Source organism: Chroicocephalus ridibundus, chromosome Z (assembly GCF_963924245.1).
Source record: "Chroicocephalus ridibundus chromosome Z, bChrRid1.1, whole genome shotgun sequence".
In the NCBI taxonomy this organism is placed as follows: domain Eukaryota; kingdom Metazoa; phylum Chordata; class Aves; order Charadriiformes; family Laridae; genus Chroicocephalus; species Chroicocephalus ridibundus.
This window is the reverse complement of record NC_086316.1, coordinates 9,047,862-9,070,212: the sequence shown is the minus strand read 5'-3', so window position 1 is coordinate 9,070,212 and position 22,351 is coordinate 9,047,862. Positions and strand designations below refer to the sequence as shown.

Here is a 22,351-nt window from a genome sequence, read left to right as displayed (position 1 = left end):
ACCAATGTTTGTTTTCTTCGGCCGTGGAAACAGATGAAAGCAAGTCTTCCTCCAGTTGCTCCTTTTGTGGTGTGCTGAAGGTCACTAACCTCTCTCCTGTGCCAGTATGATCTTTTGTAAGGCTGCACTAACCCCAGTGAAAGCAATGTATTTTGTTTTAGCCCTGCACTCCATTTCACGCCTCAGCCCCACTGGGTCATGGACCACCGTGACTTGGAGAGGGGATGGTGGAAGGGTAACTTGTGCCTGGTGAAAGTAATTGTTTTCTAAATGGCCCAGGCCATGATTACCTAAACCTGATTTAGCTGTGTGCAGCCATGGGCTTCCCAGTGCCGATGTAAGAACAGGCTCACAAATATATTGCTGCAGCTGGGAGGAAGGGCTACCCACGCCCACAGTATCAGGACAGCAAACCATGGCCCAGCCTGGGCATGGTGTAGAGTACACCTCCCATGCAGTCATGTCATGCTGCTTAGCAATCTCTCCAAACTTAAAAGCACACTTCACACAGGGACATTCCAGGGATGCTCAAAAACACGACCCACCACAGTCATTGCTGCAAACTCTCCTTGTATCTGCTTTCTGCCTTTTTCCCCTGCAATTCTGACCATCATTTAGAAACTTAGGATTCAGCCATGTATGCCAAGAATCTTCAAAGCCTTACACAAAAGGAAAAAACAAAATGTTTTCCACGGCCTTGCTTCTTCACTCTTATTCTCTTTTGCCAGCATTAACTAAGAATTAGCCCACATTCAAATGCTTCCACCGGCACAAGGTATGTGATTACTTGCACCCTGATAGCTGGCTGATAGCTGCTACCAAACTTAACAAAGGTTGCACTAACACCAACAACTGGCCTAGTGGAACTAGCACTGATGTCTCCCTCCGTATTTGACCTGATTTCACCATTACTATGAGAAGACAAGTAGCCCTAAGTACTGTCTGATTTTCCTTTTCCATGTCCCCTATGTTAAACCTCCCACTCGTGGCATACCTATCCCAAATCCCCACACAAGAACATCTCTCCTGTTATTGATGAAGTCCTCCTTATTCTGTACCCAGAATACTGTGCATACACTTTTAGCACAAGCATTAGATTTTGGCTCTAAAAAGACTTAAAACCAACATCTTTATTCTGGAGATACACCGAGTTTGGTTTTGCAATGGCTTTGCTTTCAAATCAGCAAGAGAAAATAAAAAGGTTGCTACTGAGAAAAAATGAAATAAAAATAGCTGAAAGGCTTGCTTAGGCTCTGGATTAAAAAATTCGGGAAGAACGTCTCATGTGAAATGCCAGTCTCTTTTACACCTCAAAAGCAGAGACTGCACACTTCTAGCACTTTGATCAACACAGCAGAGTTGATTCTGAAGAGTAAACAGTGGCTGAGGATCAGCTCTGTTTCACTTTCTTTTGCAATATGCAATATCTGACAGTGAAGTTGTCTGCTACCCATCCTGGTGGTAGATTTTTCTACTGACTTAAAATGGCTGCTCTTATTTGCCTTTTATATTTAAATGTTTAAAAGAATGATTATTTTTTAAATAACTTTTTTCCTCCGTGCTGAAAAGGTGATTTTCTTCGCTCTTATTAGAAGGCAACGTGATTTCTAAAATGTGCTCGCATATAAACTGAGCAACGTAATAGATCCCGCTACTGCTAAACTCCCGGGGCTCCATCAATCTCTGTCATGTACGCTCCTGCCAGATATATGATTCTCATTCAGCAGTATTGTATCAGTTTCTTTTTGCAACAAGTCATTTTTATTCTACTCTCCTGGGATATTGTATCTACTTCACCTATAATTTCAGTAAATTCCCTCAAATTGGTCAACCCAGCCTTTGCATTAATAGGAAATGAAGAGTATTGCTCTGTCAAGTGGTTTTCTAAGATTTAATAGTGGCTGGAGCCAAAGCTATTACTGGCTTTTTCAATCATATTGTTCAATAACCATAAATCTGTGCTGAAACAATTTTATTTGTTTGGAACGTAGAGATACAATCATGATTCGGGATCAAGTTCCCAGTAGACCTTATTCTTTTGCTTGAGCATTTAGTCCCTGCTCGGAAGAATAGAATAAAATTTGGCACAGATTCACCTTTTATAGCCATTAATTGTACACAGGATTTTTCTCAGCACGCAGGGGGCAGAGATCTCTCTTTAAACCTATGCAAAAGGAGGATGTCCGTTACCAAACATTGGTGTTTAGCAATCTAAATATGGACAACGATGGAATTCTCTTCATGAGGACTTTTTGTCTTCTTGTTGGGAGGGGTATTTCTCATTGCTTGATCAAGGGCCTATTAAGGCATGCCATTTGTATTTCTTTTCATTTGGAATTGAAGTTGATTTGCTTTTAAGAGTTATAAAGGTCTAAAGATGCGAGCAGTACCTGGAATTTCTGAGGACCTAGATATTCCCTAATTTCTATGGGAGCTAGATCCACAGGTACTTCAGGGGATGCATTTCATGCTTTAGAAGGACTCTGCCCCAAGGTGCTGTGATCATCTTAAGTTCTTTACACACTTATATCCCGGAAAATGCCCCCTGTCACAACTTTTTCTTTCTCCTTTTCCCTCCTGCCCCATCTGCCCTGAAATCATAAAATGCTAGAGTGGTGGGTTGGAAGGGGCCTTCAAAGATCTTCTAGTCCAACCCCCCTGCCTTGGGTAGGGAAATCTTTCATTAGATCAGGTAGCTCCAAGCCTTATCCAACCTAACCTTGAACTCTGCCCGTGATGGGGCACTCACAGCTTCTCTGGGCAACCTGCTCCAGTGTCTCACTGACACAGAGGGAGAATCACCTTCCTCAACCCGCTGGCCATCCTCCTTTTAATGCAGCCCAGGATACACTTGGATTTCTGGGCTGCAAGTGCACATTGCTGGCTCATGTCCAATTCCTCATTCACCAATAAGCCCCGGTCCTTCTCCACAGGGCTGCTCCCAATCCATTCAACACCCATGTCATTTTGTTATGTTCAGGAAGATACCTTGATAAAAGAGGAGGCATTTCCCGTACTGGGAAAAAAAGTTGTAGGTCTAAGGAAAGGAGGCTGAGCCAACTGGCAGCATCTAAGTACATACAGGGTGGATATTCGCCATTGACCAAACAAATGGGTTGCAGGGTTGGGGTGCAAAATGTAACATTTGGGAAGGAGAAAAGAACATGGAAATTCAGTTTTGAGTTTTTCAGCAGCTGAAAAATAGCAGTAGTAGGAAAGTCACAAGTAAAACACATAAATCTTCTTCAGGATTTTCCTGTGCGTGGGAAGACAGTGTGAGATCTGAAGGCTGCATTCGCCTTTGCTGGAAGGAAGATACACAGCAGACGACAGCAGCGAGCTGCAATGGTAAGCGAGAAGTGCTAGGAGAGCCTAACGGGCAGGAACAGCTGATGCAATGGAGCATCGCAAAGAATAAGGAAGACGAGAACAGCTGGCACCACCTGGTAAGTGGCAATTTAATTTAGGCCTCTCTGCCTACCAGGAAGGGAAACAGACGTCGGGACGGTAATTCAGCGTTGCTGAAGGGCAGCAGAAGAAAACCTGACCTACAAAGCCTCTTGCCACAGAACTGGAGAAACGGCACTCCAGGTACTGTATGTTTTGTGGGGTTGTTTCCCCCTCAGACTCATTGGCTTTACAATGTTTTATTAATATTTGTAAGTGGGGAAGAAAAGCCCAGGGAATGCCATGAAATTTATTTTCTTTTCTTTTTCACATGTTTCTGGGTAGGCATTCAAAACAGTGTCTTAGTAGAGAAGCAGCACCTGTAGGCCACCTCCTGGCAGAAAGTAAGGCAAATAAAGACTGATTTGTACAAGGGGAAGGGTAGGAAATTTCCTGAAACTACGTGTAAGGAGGGTACGTTGCAAAGTAAAGGCTTCTTACAGCAAATAAACAACAGGAAAGCTCTCCTATGGCCTGCTGAAGATTTGCAGCGGGCCAATGCAGGCGACAGAGAGGATGGTGTCTGTTAGGTAAATGGTGCTCAGAGCCCGTCCCCGGGCGATGTCTGCAAAGTGGTCCCTTAGCAAATGCTCAGTTCTAAAAAAAATCACCTGCCCAAATCTGTGTTTTTCCAAGTTGCAGCAGAACTGTCTGCCCCGGACCAAGGCAACTGACTATAAAAATTGTGTCATTTCTACCTCTGGTAGAATAACCTAGCTGCTGAGATAGATGCCTTCATGGAGTCATTTGCATTGTCAAGTGAAATTAAAGGGAGGTGGTGCCAAGGTGAGACGTTAGCTCAAATGCTGCCCAATGCTGGCTGGGCTTGAACCGCTCCCTCTTCTTTTGGTTCAAAAAGCGTTACGGTATCGCCTAAGCTAGCTTACAGTACGGTAATTCAACATGGTTCAGCGTGTTCACCCAGCCAGTACTGCCTCCAAGGCAACAAACGATTTTAGGGAGCTTAGCATTGCGTTCAGCTCTGGTTCTGCTTCTTTTGAACTGTTTTGTTTCCAGTGTTGTTCCAGGAGATGCTGTAAGGCCACCAGTTTACAGGGTGCTGGTCCACAGACATTTCTCCCTTCCTTGGACCACGGGGCTCTGCCGTGTGTCATTGCCTCGTAAGCCTCAGTGCCTGTAATCCTTACTCAGGTGCTTTGGCAATCGTTTCTTCAGATAGCCTGGTGTTATCGAGTCGCATCGAGGCTTCAGGATTTTGTCTGCCTCATTATTGTAGTTTTGACTCGCCCTGTGAAAACCAAGGGTTACCTCTCAAATAGCAAATTACCGAGGGGTGGAAAGAGAAAGAAAGACTTAACTGGAGAGCTGGTAAGTCTCCCAAGTGTTTCTCAGTTACAGCTTATAAGAGTGCCTTCAGTCCCTGCCTAATTCTATTTACCTGCTGGCTGGGCGCTTTGTCATCTCCCGGGGAGAGCTGCTGTTCCCACGGTCTGCACTTTATTAAACCTTCCTTTGCAAGAATGAAGAGCTCTCGAGCCTCAGCTATTTCCTCCTCTTTATGTGGGTGTGTTAAAATGGTGATCAAATCAACTTCCACCCACTCTTCTTTAAAACATTTTTGGTGAAGTTTTGGGGTTTTTTTTTCCCTCTCAGGTTTCTTATTAGGAAAAAAGATTCCCCCCTTCCACACTGATCCAAGTTATCTCTCAGAGCTTCTTTGCGTCATTTCTGGTTACTTATCATGGTTGAATATATGTTTGAATCTTGTTGGGATAATGAACAAAACTAGGGATAGGATAAATGCACATGAAGGTCCTTTTACTATTTGCTCTAGCGATAGGGCAGATAAAATAGGGGGGCAGTGTATAAAATGCTTTCAGTTTCTTGAAGTTTTATTTCAAAAGCTTTTTTCTTCTCCCTTCTGTTCACTTCCCTTTCTGAAAATGACTCTATCAGGAACTGAGGCAGAGGCTGGGTTTACACATAAGTTTACACAAGCCTGAAGTGGAACTCTTCACTTTTCCCAGAAAGAACAGATCGTTTACGCTCCTAGGTCAACTCAGGCAAAAGTGAGCAGCTAACCCTGCTCTAGCTGAAATTCATGGTATTGTCCTCAGTTCAAGCATGAAAGATGTAAGCTGAGACAGCACACATGATCTAAACTCTGGAGCATCACTGATGGAAGGGAAGAGTCCATGGGTGCATCACCCTGGGGAATAAGTTAGACTGCTACTCTTCTTAGTTTGAATTAATCCCAGTGGTAGGACACATTAAAATGATCCATGTATCTTCTCCTAACTCTCCCTTTTCCCCTTCTTCATGCTTTATAATCCGACTCATCTGCTTCTTCGTGGGAACTTGGAGGTTGCTCTTCATGACTTATTTCCCTGGGTTGGGTGGGAAATGTAATTTTACATGATTTCTTTGGTAGTTAATAAAAACCAGAATGTATGTTAAAATACATCTACCAGCCAAACAATGGCTAAATTGGATTTGAAAGTAGGGGTATATAAATGCATAGGGAAATTCAGCACCTCTGCCATTGGCCAGTGTAAATGGACCGATGATTCCTCAACAAAATTATGAGTTTTCATTTTTGGGTGTCCACAGAGGAAGAAATATAGCCAAGCATCTAAGGATATAGGTCATTAGAGAGTTTCAGAATAGCCATTACAGCTCCTTTGCCTACTTAGGAAGCCCATTAAAGCATTCCCTTTGTTTCTTCAATAGCAGAAGGAGTGGGAAGAACAAGCCTCATTTGGTAGTATTGTCCCTTGAAATGAAAAGCAGAACGATTAAGGTGATGCATGTAGACACACTTCCTCAGTTATCAGAACAAAAATGACTTTTGAGATTGATGCCTGTGATTCATAAAGGTCTTATTATGGAGATTCCCACAGACATAAATCCTGAAAGAACGGCACTCCTGAGATGAAGGTGTGTATCTGGGAAATGAGCAGGGGTAAGGACACGCTGTGTAGTTCTGAGAAATACAAACCCTTTGGTTTGCTCCTCTTCATTGTTACTTTCATGATCTCAATTCACTAGCAACTTTGCAAATGGGGAACCTGTGACCTGCTAATGCTGCATGATCCCAACACCTGGGCCTTGAGGGGAAACCTCTTTCTGCAAGCCTGATTCTCTGCATGCAAGCTCCTTTCCTCATCTGGGTAACTCAGTTTGACTCCAAAAGACAGCCTGGGGGAATGAAGATGGCTTCTGTTAGCCCAGGTTTAGTAGAGTCTGTCTCTTTGGTAAGAAGGCTTAAACTGAAGCTGCTCACTTGGAATCACAGAATAAGTCAGATGGGAAGGGACCTCAGGAAGCCTCTAGTCCAACCTCCTGCTGAACACAGCGTCAGCCGTGATACGAGACCAGGTTGCTCAGGGCTTTGTCCAGTGGGTCATGAATGCTCCAAGGATGGAGAGAGCACGGCCTCTCTGGGGTTGATGCACAGTAACTTCCAGTTAGAATCTGGGTAGTTCCAGGAAAGGTCTGACCAGCTGAATGTAAGTCTCCCGTCTAACCATGGTGGAATGTGAATGCTGATTTATGAGCGATGGACTATGCAAATTGCTTCTGTCAGACTGAGGTTTCAGACTGATTTCAAGGTCAGAGTAGTCAGCATTTTTTAAAACCCTGCATTTAACTGCTTGCAACTGAGGTTCAATAGACACCAACCCAGCTTTGCCTGTAACGTGATTTATCCTTGGAGTTGGTCCTAAAAAATAACTCGTACTGGCGGTTTTGCTTTCAAACGTTCAATGGCAGATCAGATTATGTGTGTCTAACAAATTTTGACATTTTACTTAGATAAAGTGCCAATCATTTAAGGAGAGAGAGCACAGGCGTTTCCTCCTGTCTAGAGGTCTTCCTTGGAATTGGGTAAAAGGAAAGCTGGCCATGCTGCACGTTAACACCTTCAGCGTGGCAAGGGGTGATTTACACTCACCCTCTGTGTCTATGTGCAAGTCAGAGTCTGCAGCTGTGAAGAGACCTGTGCCGTCCATGTTAGGAACAACTCAGAAGCCTCTGTGCTGTGACTTGGTGAAAGAAAGTGCTTGCACATTGGAATAGCCCCAGAATTCCCTCTAGCCCAGAGATGAGACCTCATCTCCCTCACCGACCTCCCTTAATGCTCAGGTGCTGCAGTGTGTCTCACAGGAGTTTTACTTGCTCTAAGCTTTCAATGAATTGCCTTTTCCTTGCTCCATATTTCACCTTGCCCATGGAATTCCATTCTGCATTTAAGTACTCCAAAAAACTCACAGAAATTTATACATCATTATGATGGGCAGACAAACTGTCATACCAGCATCTACCCTTCCTTCTCCTATTTCCGACTTTCTCGGGAAAGAAATGTTTTCCACTCCTGTCCCTACGGTACTGTCAGTTTAATGTTCTATCTTTTACTTTGCTAGAAGGCTGTTTGGCTAGAGGTTCTCAACATGCTGAAAATGTCTAAACAGAGATTGGGGACGGTCATTGTCCTTGGAGCAAATTAGGACTTGGCATATTCATATCTCTGAGACAAAGGGACAGGGTGCAGGAAAATTCTATAAAATAAAACAGAGCGTTGACACATGCAAGCAATATTCACCCACTAAGCTATATGACTTTAGTTAGTCTTGTCCGTTAATAAGAATTTCTAGTTTAAAAATAGTACGGAAGGAGAAGTTGTAGGTGCATGTTCCAAATTGAGGGCACTATTCTGCGATTCTGTTATTAGAGCTCAAAAGGAAAAGTATGTTTTTACATCTGGGAGATGAAAAAATTCACTGTAATATATTCACACTGTGCATGTGGGTTGTTTTCCATCGATTCCACTGTTTTTCCTGTGTAGGAACATCAATCAAAATTAAGCAAGACAAGTAGTTCTGCCCACAGCAGTGAGAGGAAAGCGTATTCATCATTTAGATGATCAGATCCTCTGCATGCTGGAAGTCTTCGTCTGGACTCAATTTGCCATGCAGTCAGAGATGGGCTGAGAAAGGGCAGCACATTTTGATATAGACGCAGAGTTGTCTTCCCTCTGCTCCCACATCAACATGCAAAATTGGACAATTGTGGGACGCTACCCAAATGTAGAAGCAATTCGATGGAAGACGGCTGACAAGTCAACTTTCGAGTACAAACTCATTTGCATATACCACCTGATGACCTACAGGTGTTTATTTCAACTTCCTCGACCAGTGACATGAACATTTAACAAAGGATTTTCCTTCCACTCAATTCTGCACCTACCCCTTTACCTTCAGATTCCTGACAAATGCTTATTTTACCACTATGAGCAATAACATATGCACAAAAATTAATCGTGGATTGCAGCTGCTTACCTCCAGGCCCTGATACATCCATTTAACCACCAGGTAGAGGTGGCACTTCCTACCACTCGTAGACTACAGCTGAGTATCTTTTAGCTGGGCTGACTCTTCTCTCTTTTTCTGCAGCATGTTTTACTTAAAGGAAAACCCCTCTGAGACTCCATTGGTGCTGTCATGAGGGGGTTCCCTGCTCCAGGGGATTTGAAGATTTTTGCCAAGTAGCGTTGGCTGGTTTAAGATTTAATAGTCACTTTTGTGCAGACCTGCTTGCCATGGTTTCAGCTGGGAAGGAGTTAACTTTCTTGCTAGCAGGCAGATGTGGGTCTATGTTTTGGATTTAGGGTGAGAATACTGTTGGTAGCACGCTAATGGTTTTGGTTGTTGCTAAGCAGTCAAGGCCTTTTCTGCTCCTCCCATCGCCCTGACAGCGAGAAGGCTGGGAGTGCACAAACGGCTGGGAGGGAACACAGCCTGAGAGCTTGGAAGAGGCATCAACTGCTCTCTGGGTTTCACACCTGATTTCTGCACACCCAAGGCTGAACAATGGCTGCACTACCATTGCCTCATCTCCTAGATTATTTGCAGGTAAATGTAAGGCTTCCGTCGCAGGAGTTGTTGAGCAGAATGAACGTGAGTGAAACTAGAGCTACAGGTCAACCATGAATCGGTTGTGTAAAAGGGCATAACTTACCACTCTTCCTTATGTTTGAAGCATGTTTCTTCTTCCTCATTGTACTTTGATAAGAGGCACCTGGACTGAAAACATCTGTTGTGGTTAAGGACAGAGCAAGGGTCTTCCCTCCCAGACCAGGCCCTTAATGCCTCCACTCCGGGGTGTCTGTGTGGAGAGACACAAGAGGCCATTTGAAATCCTCAAATTCTTCTGAAAGAAAATCAATGCCCTTTGATTCATTCAATTTTTAAACAATTTATAAGTGAGATTTCATAACATGCAGCCAAAGCTCAAAGACCTTGCATCTGTCATCAGGACTGTGAAATCCTTAATTCCAGATTCTGTTTTTGCTTCCTGTTTCTTCTTGAACTGAAAAATGGCACATGAAAAAAAAAAAGAAAAAGAGAGGAGATACATGCAATATTTACCATTTTAATGCAATGGTAGTACATTGTAATTAAAACCATGAGTAGGGACTGGGTTTGATTTGTTTTGACTGAGTGACAATACTCAACTTTCTTTCCTCAGCCACCAGGGCTGTGGTGCTCTTTGATTTAAAATTGCCCGTCGCCCCTGTCTTTAGCCCTGTTCTTGTGTGTGGCAGGTCAGAAAGGCAGTGTATGCTAACGTATGGCGTGGCATTTCTAGATCTAAACTCTGCCAGGAAGTTTACTTTTTCATGGTCAGCAGAAGTGTTTTTCACCTCTTGCTTTTAGGGCCAGAGAGCGCTGTGTGCTACACACGGGAAGGAAAAGAAATCCACCCAGAACAGGGAAGGAGCGGGGGATTTCACTCAGTGGGTTTTGCAGGAGATAATTCTGAAAGCTGACTGCGTGCTGATTTCTTGCTAACTCAGAAGCAAGTTAGAACTTGCTAAAGCCTGTTCAGTGACTGAATCAAATGCTACTAAATTCCGTCATTCTGAATAAATATTTGTGGTGACTCATTTCTGTCAAGGAGCCGGACTAAATCTGCCACGCAAAATACAACTCCCTGGAGTTAGACTAAGCCAAACAAAACCATTATGTACATCGGAATGTCTTAGAACAAATGATAATTCCCCTTGACATGGGAAATTAAAAACACCTGGAAGGCCTGATAAAGATCTAAGCATTTAAATCTTATCTTGGCTTCCTAGATGAAGCCTTTCCTTGGCCTTGGAGTGCTAGCAATTTCAACCCACGCTGGATTTTTGATTTATAAACTTTCATCACCTTCTTTTTCTCTTTGATACATTGTACCTGTGCACACTTTTCTACAAAAGCTACTCAAGCATATTTCATATATTATTCATTTTTGCTGCATAAGGGAGAAATTAAAGGTCTCGTCAACTCTTCATAAAATCGGCTGTCCTCTCATTGAGTAGAGGCACGGGCTACCCGTGCCTGTTGTTAACTACTCAGTGTTTTGTCTTTTATAAATGCCATTGAGTCTCTCTTGTTGTGATGAGCATTTTCAGTACAATATTAATTTCCAGCTACTCCAGCTCCAGATGATCTACATTTAATAAAGATACATGAGACATAGTCTTTTTGTTAGTTTTCTTGGTGTCCCTACCTCCTTCCCCCCACCCCGGAGTAATCCCGAATAATATAGAATTATCTCTGCATATGCCTAGGGTGTTCCACTTGCCCTAAAAGCTTCTCACAAATTGGTGAAATTTAGGAAAGCCCTTGCCCAACCTGCCCTGGGGAAATGGGAAGCGTTAAAACAGCCCCAGGAGCCACTGGCTGCCCTCTGGTCCGGACAGTCTGACAATGCCTGGCACCAGCATATGCTGAGCTTTCAAAGGAGTAAATTGTTAGCCGTTGTATTAATTACAATTGTCATTTTTATCTGATGCTGACAACTTAGCCCTGAGGTTTCAAGTAACAACACTTTAAAATACAATATTTTTACATAATAACCTCTAACGAGGGATCTCACAGATGTATTATTAAAAGCAGTCAAAGGCCTTTGCACATTCACTGGTCTGTGTACTATTGAGATAGGTAGGTGGTCATGGTCTGCTTGCACAGGCATGGTTCCCAGTCTCAGCACAAGAAAGGTCCCCGCATCTGTCCAGCTCTGATTTCCACGTAGGCAGTTCTCATCCTTGTCATCTTCTCCTCCGTGTTCAGGAAATACACACATATCCAAAATATGCAGGTGGTGACAAGAAGGACCATGTTCATTCCATTATCACCAAATTATAGAGGACACCTGTAAACCCATCAAGGCATGCCAGTGAAAGAACAGAACTTATAATAAGGAGATGATAACCAGTAAGATATAAAACACTGGAACGGATATGTTCCTCAGTAGTAATCTAGGGGAATGCTCTTTTTTACTGCTCTCCGAACCAATATTTGCAGTATGACAAAACATAAACAATCCTCTGCTTGAATGGTAACATTTCAATTTGGGAAGAAAAAACCCACAAACTTTACCTGAATGGTGGCATCTTTTTATTTACGTCCTTTCACTAAAAACAAGTTAGGCAAACATTTTCTTTTGAGAGTAATCCTGACATGAGGAGTACAGAGATCTCATTAGGTTATACAGAGAGAAAATTAGGAAGGCAAAAGCCCAGCTGGAGCTCAACTTAGCCACTAACATTAAGGACAACAAAAAAAGGTTTTATAAATACATCAACAAAAAGAAAGCCAGGGAGAATCTCCGTCCCTTACTGGATGCTGGGGGGAAAGTTGCAACCAATGACGAGGAGAAGGCTGAGATACTTAATACCTATTTTGCCTCCGTCTTCAATAGTCAGACCAGCTATCCCCAGGGTGCTCAGCCTCCTGAGCTGGAAGATAAGGATGGAGAGCAGAACAACCCACCCATAATCCAGGAGGAATTAGTCAATGATCTGTTTGTGCACCTAGACACACATAAGTCTATGGGGCCGGATGAGATTCACCCAAGAGCACTCAGGGAGCTGGCAGGAGAGCTCACCAGGCCTCTCTCCATCATTTTTCAACAATCCTGGTCAACGGGGCAGGTGACAGATGGCTGGAGGGTGGCTAATGTGACGCCCATCTACCAGAAGGGTCGGAAGGAGGATCTGGGGAACTACAGGCCTGTCAGCCTGACCTTGTTACCAAGAAAGATCATGGAGAGGATCATCTTGAGTGAGCTCTCCTGGAAAGTGCAGGGCAGCCAAGGGATCAGGGCCAGCCAGCATGGGTTTAGGAAAGGAAGGTCCTGCTTAACCAACCTGATCTCTTTCTATGACCATGCGACCCACCTTCTGGATGTGGGGAAGGCTGTGGACGTTGTCTATCTGGACTTTGGTAAGGCCTTTGACACCATCCCCCACAGCATTCTCCTGGAGAAGCTGGTGAATCATGGTATAGACAAGTGTACTCTTTGCTGGGTGAAAAACTGGCTGGATGGCCATGCCCAGAGAGTTGTGATTAATGGGGTGAAATCCTCTTGGCGGCCGGTCACCAGTGGTGTCCCTCAGGACTCAGTTTTGGGGCCAGTTTTGTTTAATATCTTTATCAATGATCTGGATGAGGGGATTGAGTGCACCCTCAGTAAGTTTGCAGACAACACCAAACTAGGTGGGAGTGTTGATCTGCTTGAGGGTAGGAAGACTCTACAGAGAGACCTGGACAGGCTGGATCAATGGGCCAAGGCCAACTGTATGAGGTTTAATAAGGCCAAGTGCCGGGTCCTGCATTTCGGTCACAACAACCCCAAGCAACGCTACTGGCTTGGGGAAGAGTGGCTGGAAAGCTGACCAGCAGAAAAGGACCTGGGGGTGCTGGTGGACGGCCAGCTTCACATGAGCCAGCAGTGTGCCCAGGTGGACAAGAAGGCCAACAGCATTCTGACTTGTATCAGGAATAGCGTGGCCAGCAGGAGCAGGGAAGTGATCATGCCTCTGTCCTCGGCACTGGTGAGGCCTCACCTCAAGTGCTGTGTTCAGTTCTGGGCCCCGCTGTACAAGAGGGACAAGGGACATTGAAGTGCTGGAGCGTGTCCAGAGGAGAGCTACCAGGCTGGTGAGGGGTCTGGAGACCAGGTCATACGAGGAGAGGCTGAGGGAGCTGGGCATGTTTAGCTTGGAGAAGAGGCGGCTGAGGGGAGACCTCACTGCCCTCTACAGCTACTTGAAAGGAGGTTGGAGAGAGGTGGGTGTTGGCCTCTTCTCCCAGGTGAATAATGACAGGACCAGAGGAAATGGTCTGAAGTTGCGGCAGAGGAGGTTTAGATTAGATATTAGGAGAATTACTTTACTGAAAGAGTGGTCAGGCACTGGAACAGCCTGCCCAGGGAGGTGGTTGAGTCACCGTCCCTAGAGGTGTTTAAGAAACGTCTAGGTGTGGCACTTCAGGGCATGCTCTAGTGGCAGAGATTGTAGGTTGTTTGGTTGGACTCGATGATCTTAAGGGTCCTTTCCAACCATGGGGATTCTGTGATTCTGTGATGATTGATCTGACTCAGAGCAGGCGAACTAAATCACCTAATCATCTTGTGGTAATTTTGACAGTGCTGCATTTATGTAAGCTTATACATCTATACAAGTCTACTTCTATGGAAAATTTACAAAACTTTTCATTGTATAACACCCCTTCCCGACATACACAAAGGCACACAGACACTTATGCACCTGGAGGCTATTTTTACAAGAAACCCGTGTTTGTGATAGAGCTTTTGTTGGAAGCAGCTCCTGCTTCTTACTCAAAGAAGAACGTCAGCAGAAGACATTTCCTCATGCACCTGGTAGAGAGTTTTCTCATTTGGATCAGACTTTGCAGAAATTACTGTTTCTCTACATCCAGCCTTAGAGAGCCTTGTTCTGAGTTTTGTTCACTGAGGGTAGGGGCAGATGAGGGCAATGCAGGTAATAAAAAAAAAAACCCACATGAAAATCTTTGCATTTTCCCAAAACCCTCTGATATCTTTAGCTCCAAGGAAGCTCTAAGGGTCAGGCTCAGACGTTCTATGTTATATGTTGGAATAACCCACTTGTAGCTCAGAGAAACAGCTTGGACTGCCTTGCGCAGGTGACAGAGATGTAGCACTGAACCTTTGGTACCTGAACACTCATTGAAGAACGAGAGCACTGGGACACTGTGATTCCTGGAAACTCTCCGCTTGGTTCCTTCATGGCCTTTGCGGTCACTTCTGTTACACCTTTCCAGGGTAAATGTTCCGGAGATTGCTGTAAAAACCTGTCTGTGACTGATCATACAGTCAGGCACGGTCTCAGCAACGGGTCTGGGCACAGAGAGCCCAGAGCTTTGAAGGACTCCATGCAGAGGCCCACTTTTGCCATCACCTGGCCTGTCTTCTGCGAGCAAGGGGAAGGTGTGTTTTATAAGAACAAGTTGCTCTTTTTTCCTCATTGTCTCACATATCAAGCCCAAATTTCTTTATCGACCTTGAAGGCTGGAAGCTCCAGTCCTAGACAGTTCTGAGCTTAAATAATAAACTGAGCTTTAATGTCTTCACCGATACAATGTCTGCAGAAGTACATGAAATACATGAGCCTTGAGAGCAAGTGGAAGAAGCTAGAGGAACAACCGTTGTTTTTTCAGGCTTTACCCAAATCCATTTTTCTACCTGTGTTCATCTAGACACACTCTGAATGCTGTGATGCTCAGCACCGTTGTCGAAATCAAGCGGGCAGTGAAGGCTTCTCACCAGGCTGGTGTGTGCGCTTCAGCAGAGGCTGCTGTGATGGACCAGGTGCTGCTGCTGTACCCATATTGTGCGAAATGGCCACTCTCCCATCTGGGCTGTTTTTTGCATTTTTCCCCCTGCTAAAGCTCTTCTGCTGCAAAGTTGGTCCTCTGACTTTTGCGTGCCCTACTGCAAATGGGCTGATGGGGAAGCGGGAAGCAAATGACTGGTTTATGTCAGATCATCACTTCAGGGTACTCCAAATACTATTGGCAAATGAGATAAACCTGGGAGCTTAAAACCCGCTCTTAATTCGGCAGTCACTTTCTGTGTTTTAAATGTAGTTTCTAAGAGGATTATTTATTCCTAGGGAATATTTGGCTTAGAAGATACCATCAGTGTATTGGCACAGCATTATACTCTCTTCCTTGGTTTATATTCCTAATAAATGTACTGCTAGAGATACAGTTGCACAACAAATAATGTGCAAAAAATGGATCCGGTCTCTGTATCTGATTTGAAATGTGCTCTATTGATGGCCAATAGACTTTTTTTGATAGGCCACACTTTTTTCTCTTTCCTGAAAAGCTGCTTGGGCTCATGTAACGCAACCCAGAACTCTGATTCTGTTGTACTAAGCTGAAGGTTTAACCAGATGCTATGGGACAAGCAACACATATAAATTTAGAAACAGAGCATCCATGGGACTTTTCTAGGTAGGTCTGGAAGGCAAAGACCCCCGGTCAGCCTTTCTGAAGGGAGTTCAGGACTGGAAGTAGAAGATGCCTTCCTCTTGCTAACAGTCAGGTCCTTAAGGACGGAAGTCTGATGTGCCTTCTGCCTGTGGCATTAGCAGATGAACCTAACCCTAACCCTAACCCTAACCCTTTAAACACAGACTTGGTCCTCCTGCGTGAAACGGCAGGAAAAAAGGTGGTTGGCTGTTGTACATCACCCCTCATAAGGGAAGAGAAAAAGCAAAGAGTGAAGGTTTGTCTGTCCGCAGTTCATACTGAGCCTCACACTGAGCTTCCCCTTCAGCATCAAGAATGCAGCTTATCTTTGGAACCACGACGGGGATAAGGGTGTAGGTTATGTTTGTACATAACGAATTAGAATAACAGGGCAAGAGGTAAGGTGTCTCCGTTTCCCTTTGATGTGCTTCTATTGTCAGTTCTGCCCTGGGAGCAGGATAAAAATTGAATAACAGAAGGGAGAAGTGTGAGCCATCACTAGTAATTTCTGCACAGTGTTGGCTCCTGACCAACACCCTCAGACTGTAACGATAATCGTACGGACAGTGGCTTCCCCATCATGATCAGCTGCTTTACATGGTCAGTGATGGCGGCCAGCTCTGGTTTATATCCCTTTGGTGACACTTGACAACTAAACAAAAACAGATGGCAAACACTCCATTGCAATGAGGATGTAGAGACACAAGTCTAATGATGCCACGTGCAAGAAATTATGAAGCAGACTCTGTTGTATTAATTACACAGGGCGAACTATGGAATTCTAATGCACTTTGAGCAGCGAAATGGTTAATGAATGTGTAACGGTACTTTGTAGATATGAAGAGACCTTAACCCCAGGAGCCTGCTCTTTTAGATTCATTCTCCTTTCTCTTTTGTCTCTTTTAGCAAAGTGGTAGATCTGTGCCAGAAAGTAAACAGGAGAAGAGGAACCTTGTGTTGTTCTAAGGTTAAGCAGGCTTTGAACTGTTCAGAGCTCTCCATTTTAAAGAAGGGAAGGTTCTGTGACCGTTTTTAAATTAAGTAATGTAATTATTAGAAGGGCTTGGGAGGGGAACATCTCTGGCTCCAAGTATGGCTAAAAGTTCATACTTTCTACCTTGCGCTTTTGCTTCATCCTTGCTTCCACATAATTTTCAGGGAAACATCTTGGAGCCAGTGATTTCTGTGTCAGCCTTTTTAATGCAACTTCAAGGTCTGAAACCTGCCAATTAAACTAAATGCTTGTTTAGGAAGTGCAGTTCAAAGTCACTGTATCGGAAAAAGTAGAGGCTTCTATATAACTGTAAGACCAGTAATTTCATGTACTGGTGCAGTAACCATCTCAATTGCAGTGAACCACCTTCAGGTCAATCAAAGGCTGGCCTTCTGGATTCACGTGGCAGTGTGTCGTTCCAAAGCCTCAGGGAGCCATTTCGGACTCCCTCCTGGGACTCCCTCCTGGGACTGCCTGTGCAGCCTTCTTGCCTTCCCAGGGCTTCCTCTGACGTTCCGCTTTCTCCTCACTGGGCTGTGGGAGAGATGTCATCATCTCCCTGCACGGCATACCTCCCTTGAGACATACCTGCACCCATGTAGACTCCCTTCAGAGAGGTCCTTGGAGCTGGCACCCCTCTTCTCCCTTCACCATGGCTCTGACGACGCTTTCTACCCCCTGGCAGAGCTCAAACCATGGTACTCATTGCTTCATCCCCAAAGACGATCAGCTACTCGTGCTTTTGCTGACGGCTGATCCATTGACCTTTTTGGGGACCCGAAGTACGAGTTTGTGGAACTTGTGGGGATCCTTGCATGCAAGAAAATCTCAAGCTTTGTTTGGCCCCTTGCACAGGCTTGCAAAGAATATGCAAGACAGCTCATGATCTCATAGTCCTGTGCCCCTGCTGCAGAAGAAGGGTCACAGCTAATGAACAATGAGCAAGATAATGAATGCTTAACAGCACATTAGTCATTTCATTAGGCACACACCTTCTACGGGACGCGTAATACAACATTAATTTTACAATTAGCCAGGAAAGGACTGTCATCTTTGCACTTCTGAATTTCTAACATGTTCTGGTAAAGGATACCCAAGCCAGATGGCTTCTCCTTTTCTTTTGGGTTTGGTTTTTGGTTTTTTTCTGGCACTTCACTGTTTCCGTTAAATGTGTGATTTTAATTCAGCTACAAAAGGAGTTAATCATCCAACTAAGAATGCTGTTAATGCTAATTAGACTGTTGATTTTTGAAATATTAAATGCTTTTAATTTCTGCCGTGAATCAGACAGTGATTTTCTAAGTGGTTTGGAGAAAAAAAGCACAAAGTTGATGTCTGCTCTTTCTGGCCATGATTGTAACAGTGGTGCGAATTTTATTTTATTTTATTCCAGTATTGTAAGGCCTCTGTGCTAGAGAATGTTTCCCTTTGTACTTTGTACTGCAGCAAAACACGCTTTAACTTCAGGACCTCAAAAAGCCAATGGACTTCATTAGAGCAATATTGTTGTTTGTCTGATACAAGAGTGTTCTGGCCCAGATCTTGATAAAAGAATTATCGAAGCAGTCACTGTACGGACACGGGGAAAGAAAGCATGCCTTCTCATCTCGGCTCCTGGTTTGTTATTAGCTGGCAGTGGCTAGAAGGGAAGGAAGATGGAACAACCACCCACTACAGCTCAGGCAGTTGAAAGTGACCCGTGTTGAAATAATAAATTATGTTACCCTCTTTCTACTATGCATATTGTAATTTTCAATACTCTCCCAAGACATCATACTGTTAAATTATAATGGAGTAAGGCTGTTAACATTGATTAAATTCAACTACTGTTAAATGCTCATTGACACCAAAGGGACTTTTATGGGATTATGCCAGACTTGCAGTAACATAAACTGCAGCGGAATCCTTCACACAGACGTTGGTACCAAAAAGCCATCTCCCATTTTTTATAGTAGAAGGAGATTGAATCTCTTGACCAACTTGCAAACTGAACTTCACTGAAATGTACAAAATGAGTACTACAAAGACAAGTATGAAGAAATACTCATACCAAAGACTAAAACCAAATCCGTCCCGCAGCACTGGATTGCACTTCCCTCAGGAGGAATGCATATCGCCCCTCAAGAGAGAATACATGTAAGAAATAATCTTGCCTTATACATTCCAAGAAATGCCAGTTGTTTTTAATTGTGAGCAGAATTTTCACAAGTAAGAGTGACTTGGAGACTTCCCAGGATTAGGTTGCCCAATCTGAGATATGGGAGTGCAGCATGATTTTTGAACCCATCCCTTTCAAAACTGGGAATTACTAAACAAAACTGAGTCCCTCAGGCTTCTTCAGGTTTGCCTTCACTTTGTGACTGGTGGTCTACAATGAGCAATTTTCCTTTGGTCAGTTTTGAAAATGGCTGGCTGTAGTCCAAGTTTCAAAATTAACCCGCGCTACTGGTTCTAGCTTTTGCCCTTTGAGACCTTTCTAATATGTAATGTTCTTCTCACTTTGCGGTGCATCAGACTGTCCCCTGGATTCCTGGACAGGGAAACTCAACTGAGCAATGTATCCTGTTCTTAAATAAACAGCACAAGAGCTGGCACGTTGCAGCTGGTTCCAATTCGGACTCTGTATGTGAAGGAAGCTTCATGAAATCAATACCCTATGGATTATTTAATTGCAAAAAAGAAAATCCATGTGAACTGTGATCCAGATGATACTAACATGATCTCTCCTGTTACTTCCAGGGCACAGCTCGGTGATTTCGCAATTGATTTTATCTTTCAGCCTCTTCTCTTAAGACATGTATTTAAATGTAGTTCTGAGAAGTTTTTCTGCTTGGCGTCACCTGAATTTCCATGCTTCCAATGATTTCTATTCTCCTTGTGTGGTTCAGAGCACTGCGCCTGTGCATTCAGTCTATCTTTCCTCGTGCAAACACCCAGAACGCGTGTTCTGCATCTGCTGGGATGGTGCCTGAAGCTGTTTGGAGCAGCAGCACGCAGCGGCTGCAGCCTCCCACACGCCCAGGCAGCACGACTCTGCTGCAAACCAGAAAGCAGTGCAGGGGTTTCTCCCGTTCTCAGTTTGCAGGGAAAGGAGCAGTGAAAGCAGAGCAGAAGAAAAGAGTCACTGGCCAAGACCCAAGCCCTGCTTCAGACACCCTCCCGGGGTGGGCTGGCTTTCAGTCTGTCCTGCGTGCTGCTCAGAAGAGAACAGAAGGACAATACCTGCTTTCGAAATACCTCCACAGCTGGCTCATTCCAGGCTTTGTACCTACAGGGAGAAATATGTATATATACAGATATATCTTTATCTATCATTTTGTTTGTACTCAGTGCAGAGCCAGAAAATGATCCTTCTTGATACCTGGCAAAGAAACTTAGTCTTCATCAACCCTCGACTGTCGTAGGGCTACACGTATTGTTGAGGGGAGGCAGGAGAGCTAGCAGTGATTCCCCTTGCTGACGCCACTGGAGAGGAGAAAGAGGAAAGAGCTCAGCCATGCTCCACACATGGCGCAGACAACGTTTGTGTGGAGTTAAGGGGACACTTCATGGCTGCTGTGACAACTGCAGGAGCTTTGGCAATGTATGCTCTTGGCAAGGACAATTGTTTTCTCGTGCAGGCTCCAGCTGCACTCAAGAGATCCACCCATTTCTGCAGACTTTACTGGGGGAGAGGTTAGTGTCGTGGGGACGGTGCTTTGAACTTGTGATGGGACCTTCTAGGTTCTTTTTCAACAGTAGGGTTTGTGCTGCATTAGAGATTCACATGAGTGTTCTCATTGGTCACCTAACATCCTGTATTACACAGTTAATGCAGCCTTAAATGACCAGTTTCCCTCACAGATTCTGTGCGTTACAGAACGCGCAAATTTTTCACACGCCTGAATGTACAGAATGTTTCAGAGCTTTTCCTTTAAATTTCATTTTCACCTAGCTGTTTTATAGGATCTTACTTTCTGAGGACAGGATTACAACTTTTAAATGACAATTGGATTTATGTAGGAAATTTAGATATGTATCATCAGAGTGCAGAGCCACAGGTGTTTTAAATGTTTATAACTCACTTTCAACCATCAATAAAGCAAGAGTCTTCTCTGTGGAATTCATGTTACATTCCTGTTTGTTACCAATAACTGGATGACAAACACGTAAGCAAATTTATATCCACAGTAGCTCGTTTGGGGGTAAATATGATGTTTATTTTGCATTTTTCTCTTTTTAATCTGAATACAATAAATCAATGTGATGGCTAGAGACTTAAATAGAGAAGAACTCGGGATTTCTGGCACTGCACTGCCAACATTAACTGCTCCCATCTAGACGAGGTGGCTGGTAGTGCTAGTTTTCCGTTGCATTTTTATCCAAACCAACGTTGTCAGCGTTTCCATATTTGTATTAACGAGAAGGGTAGAGCGTATGTTTGCAGTTTAATGGAGAGTGAAGCAGTGTCTGAGTTCAATTCATCTCATTTTTCTTTGGATGACATTTTTCCTGTGATAAGTCTGAAAATCAAGGGCATCTTTTTGAAAGTGCTCAGAATATAGTATCTTTGACTCAGGTAGTAGCCAAGTGACCCCTCAGAACCTGTTTGCCTTTAAATGACTAAGTGAAGGCACGAGTTCGTTTGGCTTTATTTAGAGAGAGAAAAAGAAAAAACAAACTGTTTTCTGAATCCTCTGGAAAATCTGACTTATTCAAGGAAGTTTCATTAAGAATGTGCAATTTTCTGCTTGTCATTCTTTCAGATGCTTGCTAAACCAGACCATAAATTTGTGGTTTAAGACAGCTGATTGAAAAAGGATCACTTGAAATTTTCTTCAATATGGCTTCAATATGAGAATATTCATTTTGGAGAGGAACAGAATGAATTTGCAGAGTTTCATTGTGGCTTTTTTTTTTCATCACACAGATCCTCTCCTTCCCCCTTCTCTTGCCTTACGCATTAAAGTAAACCATCTGCTTTGGAAATGCAGCTCAAATGTAACTATTTCTTCCATTTTGCTTATATTTTTGCATGAGTTTAAAATATCAGTTTTAATTTGCTTTATAGTATTCTTTGTAACTGTAGGACTGAAAAAAGACCACAGGAATTTCTCCCATCAATAGAAATGTAGTATAAAGACTAGCTGGCAATATTGATACTTTCTTATCTATGACTTTATTAAACCTATACTTTGGAATTAATTTTACCTAGCAGGCTTTCAGTTCAATTAGAGCAATTGTTTTTCAGCAGGCTAATTTTTCTGTAAGGCTAGACACAGAAAGTAACCACTTAGAAAAATGAGTATTCCACATATATGTGCAGTACTTTCATGGCTGGTTTCATCTTGAGAAGTTCTGGAATGGCTCCTTCTTTACTCAGTGAGTTTATGAGAAGTTTAATCTTTCAACACAGGGAATTAATGTGAAACATTAAATTACAAAATGACCCTTCAGAAACCAAAGCAAGGTCATTTAGGCCAAACCATGTGCAAAGTATTATGGTCCAGTTGTTTTTTGCATGGCTGTAGTATTTATAGATTGGATTATCTGTAACCGGTCCAAAACCCACAGGTTTCCTTGGGCATTTTACAGTATGGACAAGGAAGTCACTGAGCAAGGA

The 22,351-nt window shown here is 43.6% G+C and overlaps 1 long non-coding RNA gene across 1 annotated transcript in view; it reads left to right on the top strand.

Annotated features, from left to right (window-relative positions):
* The first annotated feature begins 3,331 nt into the window (after nucleotides 1–3,331).
* Nucleotides 3,332–22,351, top strand: part of LOC134508933 (uncharacterized) — a 40,918-nt gene continuing 21,898 nt past the window's right edge. The window contains exon 1 of the long non-coding RNA XR_010069183.1: nucleotides 3,332–3,446. This is a non-coding gene — a long non-coding RNA (uncharacterized LOC134508933). The remainder of the gene's footprint in view (nucleotides 3,447–22,351) is intronic.